The sequence below is a fragment of the Phlebotomus papatasi genome, chromosome 1 (genome assembly GCF_024763615.1).
Source record: "Phlebotomus papatasi isolate M1 chromosome 1, Ppap_2.1, whole genome shotgun sequence".
Taxonomy (NCBI): domain Eukaryota; kingdom Metazoa; phylum Arthropoda; class Insecta; order Diptera; family Psychodidae; genus Phlebotomus; species Phlebotomus papatasi.
This window is the reverse complement of record NC_077222.1, coordinates 93,582,335-93,590,096: the sequence shown is the minus strand read 5'-3', so window position 1 is coordinate 93,590,096 and position 7,762 is coordinate 93,582,335.

Sequence of the window (7,762 nt, the reverse complement as noted above, 5' to 3'; positions counted from 1 at the left end):
GATTTTGATGAGTGAGGGCTTAAACGAAAGATCTCACCAAATGCTACAACTTTCTAGAATATTTGAACTTCGTGGGACCAACACCAGGGGCGCCACAGTCGAAAAACCAATTTCAATATCACATAACCTCAATTATCTCGACTGTCGCTAAACCGATTTTGATGATTACTTCGACATAATTGTAGAGCACATTTGTCTCTACATTTCGTCCATACATCATTTTCCGCTCAGACTACGCTATCACTCCGATTTTGCCGTTTAAGTGTGAAAAGAATGATTTTTCCCATAATAACGCTTTGAAATCACTCAGATGCCAATTTGACTGCCTCTACTCCACCAAGACACTTAAAATAGGGTTTTAAATGGAAAGTCCCGCAAAATACAACAATTCTTTGATATAGTTGAAGTTCAACAAATGACTACTTGGGGCACTCTGGATGAAAAAACGAGTTAAGAAACAAAAAACCTCGCTTATCTTGGCTTCTGAGTAATTGATGAGTTCAAGTTCTACGGCAAAATTATAGAGTACATTCTGGTCTACATTTCACCCATATAACACTTTTCTGTCAGTTCATCCAAATCCTTGACATTTTGGTTCAAATACAAAACTTGTATAATTTCACGAATTTGATTCAAGATAACTGAATGGCGTCTCCCAACTTCAGCTCTAAATCGAATTTGCATGCACTCCGAGTTAGCTAACGTTAAGAATCTCACCTACATAAGCCGGTTAGGATTATCTGTCCCTTTTTAAATTTTCACAAAATACTTTGTAATGAAATTAGTAAATTTCAGTAAAAAGGGCGTATATTTTACTAAAATGATAATCCTGTGATCGTTAAATGGGAGGAATCATCAGCGTTCAATAATTAAAATTACTTTACCAGATTTTCGTTTTGATGAATTATCACGTCGGCCGTTTCCTTAAGTGGTCTTCAGAATAGAGATTTAATCCAGTTCCTCAAGGTCTCAAAATCCTACGTAGTAACCATTTTTTTGATTTTTAAGCATCGAATAAATCATTTTTAAGCTTTTTCAATGCTAAATTAAATTTTTCCAATACATCTTCACTGATGAGAAATTATTGCAGTTAAGCCATAACGATAAGTCTACGAGACGAGTAGTCTCAATAATAGGGAACTATTGAGCGTCGGGGGATTGGGTAACTTTGAAAAAGACGACTTTTTGCAAAGCTTTCGGCTCGGACTCAAAGCCTTCCTCAGTAGATAAATCTATAATTTTCTTACTTTGTTAATTGGTCTAAGCGTTCACAGGATATGGAAATTGAGATTTTACAGTTTAATTATCTTTAATTTTGCTTTTTAAAATTTTTTCTTGTATTCTTCTGTTCTGAATTTCTTTGTGAGGAATAACGTAATCTTAATATCGTATATTTTAGGGTAGCAAAATTACCCAAAAGTAAGGTATGTAAATTTACTGTTGTTAATCTTAAGGGGTTACGTGGATTAAAATTCTAGAAAACATTACTTTTTCTAAATTTTTTTTAACATAGTAAATAAATGATTTAATTTAAACTGAATATTCCGAATTTTTTATTTAAAAGTTTTAAAACTATAATCGCTGGGACCTGATTTTACGACTTAAAAAAAATTAATTTTCCGATGGACAAAGGTACCCTAATATGAATTAAAACCTATTCTCTCAAAAATATATAGTAATTTGAAAATTATTTGCATGAACGTGTATGCTCATCTTCAACAACCTATGACTGGAAAATTCTCCGTTTTGAGTTATTGAATGTCAAAGGTAATTCACTTTCGATGTCTTATTTTTCAATCAATTTTGGTTATACTTCGATTCTTAGGAAAGGTATTGAAATTTCGAATGCGGATGCATTGACCTTTATTGGTAACGAATCGATTAAGTATTGATGCGCTCATTAAATTTCACATAAGGGAAAGTACCCATGTACAGTACGGTCCCAAGCTTGATAATGACTAAATTTTGGCTATGTTTTTGAAAAATGTGATTCCGCAATATCTTTTAAAAACTGGACACTTTCCCCTAGTTTTTGAAAGATGGATGCGATAAGTCACATTATTTATTGAAAAACATAAGAAAAACTTAGTCATTATGAAGATTGGGACCGTACAAAGCATGGGCACTTTCCCCTATGGGAACTTCAGAGACATTTATCGCGGTAACTAGAAGTGCATATGCCATAACTTTACATATTTAACTCTATTTTTCACAATTAGTTACTAAATAATACACGAAGTGACTCTAATAGCCAATTGAATGTCATTATGACACAAAATGTATATGATTTATAAAATTCCAAAAAGTTTGGACATAAAACCAATATGGAATTACAAAAAAAAATTTCGGTTTTCATGAGCTCATACAAGATAATGACTAGTCGAACACCGGTTGTAGAGATTTACAATAAAATTTTTGAAAGTGCGGTTGGATTAAATCTACATTAACCAGCAAAATAATTCAATATCCGGCTTTTGGTACCGCAAAGCCATTAACAATTTTCAATTTAAATTGTGCAATTTATTTAATTAATAACATCACATCATTAACATTGTAAATGACAAATTAAAAAAAATCGCCATTCGTAGTTGAAAAATTAACTTTTAAATAATTTATCAATAAATTCTGTATTAAATTGCGTCTGATTAAAAATTAAATTCATCAAGATCGAAAAATGCGATATATTAAAGGAATATCATCCCCTCATGTTGAAAGGTATTCCATTGAAAGAATATTTAAACGATGATTATCGGATATTGCTGGTATGTTATATAGGAATATGGCACATTTCGTATGCCGATTGCAATCGATTTCAAGGTATTTTGCGATAAAGAGCTACAGAATGGTTCTGAAGATAAGTGAAAAAGGGAGAGTGAATGCGTGCTATTGTCTGACAAAATTGGCGGTAGTTTCCAGGATGAAGCCCAAAACAGAGCCAGAGATACGGGTTATTATCACACCAGAGATTTAAGACGAGCATTACATCCCACCTTCAAACGCAAAGGCATATAATCGAATACGTGACTTGCGTGATTACAGCACCTGAAACACGATTGTAGGTGCACGAAGGTGGAAGAAATTGTTCACGAGACTTTGGAACTTTTAAATTCCGCATCAGTACTAGGATCCTTGTTAGCAAAGAACGAGTGTACCTCCTCTAAGCTCAAGTTTTCAACTTTCCTTCTACTCATCATCGACCGGTCCGAAAATGTTCGTCTGCCAAGAAAAAAAAAGTCTAACTGCATTTTGGTGGAGCTTTGCCCTACGCCCTGCGAGCTTTTTCTTCCTTTGAGAGAGAGAGAGAAAAAATTCTGAACTTTGACGGAATGAATATTATTCCATGAGCCCTTGAGATGGATTTGATGGTGGATGGAGTAAAAAATCCAACCTCTAGGGATTCTATTATATTTCTTTTTCCATCCTGCTCAATTCTCATCCTTGAAATGTAGCGATGAGGAGAAAATATTGCCGCAATAGATCGCTGAGAGTTAGTAGAAGCTTTGGCTTACACCAAAACCACAGATTTGATTAGCTGTTAGATAAGATTAGTGAAACAATCTTGTATTAATGCCTAAGTGTCGCATTAATGCCAGACATTAATCAAGTCTTCTTAAGAGGCATTTGTGAACAAATTCCAGTCTTTGTGCATTTTATTGCTGAATTTTAGTGATGCTTTAAAAGCTGAATTTGAAGGTCACAGAAGAATCTACAGCAGTAAGGTAATCTTGGCAAAGGAAAAAATTAAGAAGTTATGAATCATTTTATTTTTTACTCACCATTTTGAATTATTTACAGACTAAATTTTTTTTTAAATTTTTAGTCAATCATTTTTAGTTATTTTTATGTGTTTATTTAAAAACTGTTTACTGTTTCTTTACTGTTAAAAACAACTTGAATTTAAACACATAGAAATAACTAAAAATGATTGACTAAAAATTAAAAACATTTTTAGTCGGTAAATAATTCAAAATGGTCAGTAAAAAAATAAAATGATTCATAACTTCTTAATTTTCCCTTTATCAATATTACCTGACTGCTATAACGTATGGCCAGTGAAATCTGCACAAAGTTCAAACACAATTTTCTAATATTTGTACATAGTTTTATTATAACTTTTTTACATGTTTTGATAGGTATGTATGAACTTATTTCAGGAAAAAATCCGGTCCGATCCGATGAGCTTTTCGGCACATTCGGGGAACTTCCGCCATTGATGTCGAAAATGTGGATGTTGCCATCTTCTTCAACTCTCGTTTTATTTTTCCCTTCAGCGTGACTCGAAAGTTTGAAAGTGAAAGTTTCGGGCATACACCTTTCACTTAATATTAGCCCAAAATGATTTAATAGGCCTCAATTGGGGGACGTTAGGGGGAGCTTTCTTCCTTCTTGACAACAGGTATGTCAAGTTCCTCCAATGCGTTCATTGTCTTCCTTGAGTAATGGCTGGGTGCTAGGTCTGGCCAGAAGATCACATTGTCCCTTCGATGATACTTATTGATGAAAGCTTCCAGCTTAGGCAAGCAATCTCTGATATAGACGTCAGAATTTTGCGTTAGACTCTTTGTGAGGAACGCGGGCTCAGACATTCCAGCAGCACTGATTGCAAGCCACAAAAGGACTTTTTTCGGGTACTTAGTATGCTCAACGTACTTATCTTTCTTGTCTACATTGTCGTCACATACATAATAATACTGCCCCTGCCACTTATTACCATCCATGGTGAAATAGGACTCATCGTCCATGACACAAACAATGTCGTTCTGAGCGTGAAAAACATTTTGGGTCAAAAGAGACAAACGAATTTTCTGAGTCTTTTCCTGAGTTTCTGAGACAGCTGGCTTCGGTTTTCTGGTTCTCCTCTTGATTCCCATAGACTCCAGATACTTCTTCACCGTTGTTTTGCTACATTCAAGTTTGTTACCAAGCTCACGGTACGACTTTGCAACTTTATTGGATGTTAACTTGCAAGTCGAGCCCGCATCTTCGATTGACTAAGGGTGCTAAAATTTCCAGATCCCTTAGCTCGTGTAGTGATTTTTCGCTTCCCATAGTTCGACAGGATGCTATAAATACTCCTTCGCGATATTCCCATAGTCACAAAATGTTTTACGACTTCAGATTTATTCAATGTGGGATGACTGTCCTGAAAATTACAAACTAATTTTCGTCTATACTCTTCAGTATTATTTGTCGGAGCCATGTTTCCTAACTAAATCTAGCAAAACTTTTATGTCATGTTAAGAACACATCTGGCAACACTGTAAAGTGATATAAATGTGACTGGTATACATTTTAATTATTTTTAAGCCTTCAAACTTTTGTGCAGATTTCACTGGCCATACGTTAGTGCCCCAGTTTCCCCTGTGTTTTATGCTCTTGTGCTTATCCTACATACTTTTAGGGTTGGTACCGGAACAAAAGTTGTTACCTTTGGCAATACCTATTCGATGATATAGGTTTCATTCGTGGCGAAAGGTTGGACCATTTTGCCCAATATCCTTTAATCATAAAAATAATGAAATATTTTTGGCCAAAGGAAAATGACGGAGTCATGAACCATCTTGGCCTTTTCCATTTGATTTAAACGGATTTCTGATCAAATTTTTACATTGATTAACTTCTTGGCTATCATATTCGACTGACTTTACACTCATGGGGTGACTTTGTACCCTGATTTTCTTTAAATAGTTTTGAATGAATTGTCTAGAAACCAAGAAACAGGGATTCAACTTGCTGCCCCTCGGGGAACGGAAAGTCAAGGTGAAAAGAATAGTATACATTTGCAAAAATCCCGGCTGTTACAAATGTTACTATTCAAATCCGTTTCTGGGTTGCTTCTAAGCCACTGCTGCGGTGTCACTACCTTCAGGGTCTTTGTCACTGTACTATAAGTTGGAGAACCGGAGTCAGTCCGATCTAGAACGTCAGAGGAAGGACGCATGGACTTGGGGCTCTCGGAGGAATCTGGCTGGATGCTAAAAGGTGTGGCAGATACACTGAGAGAAATCCGAAAAAGTTAAAATAACATTCCGGAAATGTTAATTTCACCCTGCATTATTGATCCAAAATCGGTGTAAATATTATGCTTTTTAGGTGTATGAGGGTTTAAAGTTACCCTTTTTCATGTTAATTTTACACTTAAAATGGTGTAAAATTAACATTAAAAAATGTTGATATATTTTTACACCTAAAAAGTGTCAAAGTTATGAGGAAATGAAGTTAATCGCACCCCCGTTTTTTTCTCAGTGTAGTTACTTACAAGGGCCCATTCCCTATCAGTAGTAAGCATAAAGCAGAGTACTGTTTTGTGGGCGTGGCTTTCCATGGAGCACGATACTGTTTTGTGACGCCACATCGATAACTCTGGTGTGTGGTCTACGTGGAGGACGATTTCCCCGCTCCGCGCTCCTCCCCTCCTCCTCCTCTTCTGCATTTTGGTTAATTATTTTAACTGAATATGAAGCACGATCCTGCTTTGTGGGCGTGGCTTGTCCGTTGATATGGAGCACAAGACTGTTGCAGGAAGCATTTTGATTGGTTATGAAGCACGATACTGTTTTGGGGGCGTGGCTTGTCTGTGGATATGGAGCACAAGACTGTTGCAGGAAGCATTTTGATTGGTTATGAAGCACGATACTGTTTTGGGGGCGTGGCTTGTCTGTGGATATGGAGTACAATACTGCTGCAGGAAGCATTTTGATTGGTTATGAAGCACGATACTGTTGTTGAGGGACGCATTTTCATTGGCTATGGAGCACGATACTGCTGAAGGAAGCGTTTTCATTGGCTATGGAGTACGATACTGCTGTTTGAAATGTGATCCGTTTCAGACGCCATATTGATCTTAGCTGTAAGCTTTAGGCGACCATCTTGAAATTTTTGGAACTTTAAACTTTTTGAGATTGCGCTTTTTGATAGTCATTTTGAATATTTGAATTAACGGAAATTACTTTGGTGGACTCTTCCTCATGTAATTTTTTTTCTCCCTATATAATTTATATGAGAAAAGATCTGCCATCCATGGGAATTGATCACCAGACCTCTCGGTTGCGAGTCCAGCACCTTATCCATTGTGCCATTGTGGCATGATAGAAGGTTTGTCAGAAGTCTTTCCTATGCAGTAAGCGGGATTCTCTATAGTCTCTGGCCTATATGCACTGTCCAAGTGTGGAAAGATGCAAATGCAATATGAGACCTTTTCGCGCGCTCGAGACCATATGGGAGAGACTATTTGTATGAGTCTTTGTGCGACAATTTGATTCCTTCAGATGAATGAAGCAACATGGAAAAAATGTCTTGCAGTGCGCAATATAATTGTAAAATTGAGTGGAATTTCGCAATATTCACTAATTTTACTGGCGATAAGAACTATCAATAATTTTCATTGGTTATTGAACAGCATGATGTTGATGCCGTCATGCAATTTAAACCATTTTCATTGGATATTGATCAATAGATATATTGAAACGTCATTGAGTTGAGATTTGCATGTAAACAGTTTTTTGTTTTTCAAAGCATGCAACTTTTGAGCTTGCGTATTTCAATATTATTTGAAATATTTAACTTTTTTCTTTAAATTGTAACATAAATTGCCGAAAAATATCTTAATTCTTCACTTACACGATTGTATCTCACATCATTCACATCTCTTGTTGATATGATCAAACGATCAATTTTATGCAATTTGTCTAAAAAATATTTTTCATTCAGTTATTTCAGATAAGAAGTGATAAATTTCGTGAAATATATTGAATTTCTGCTT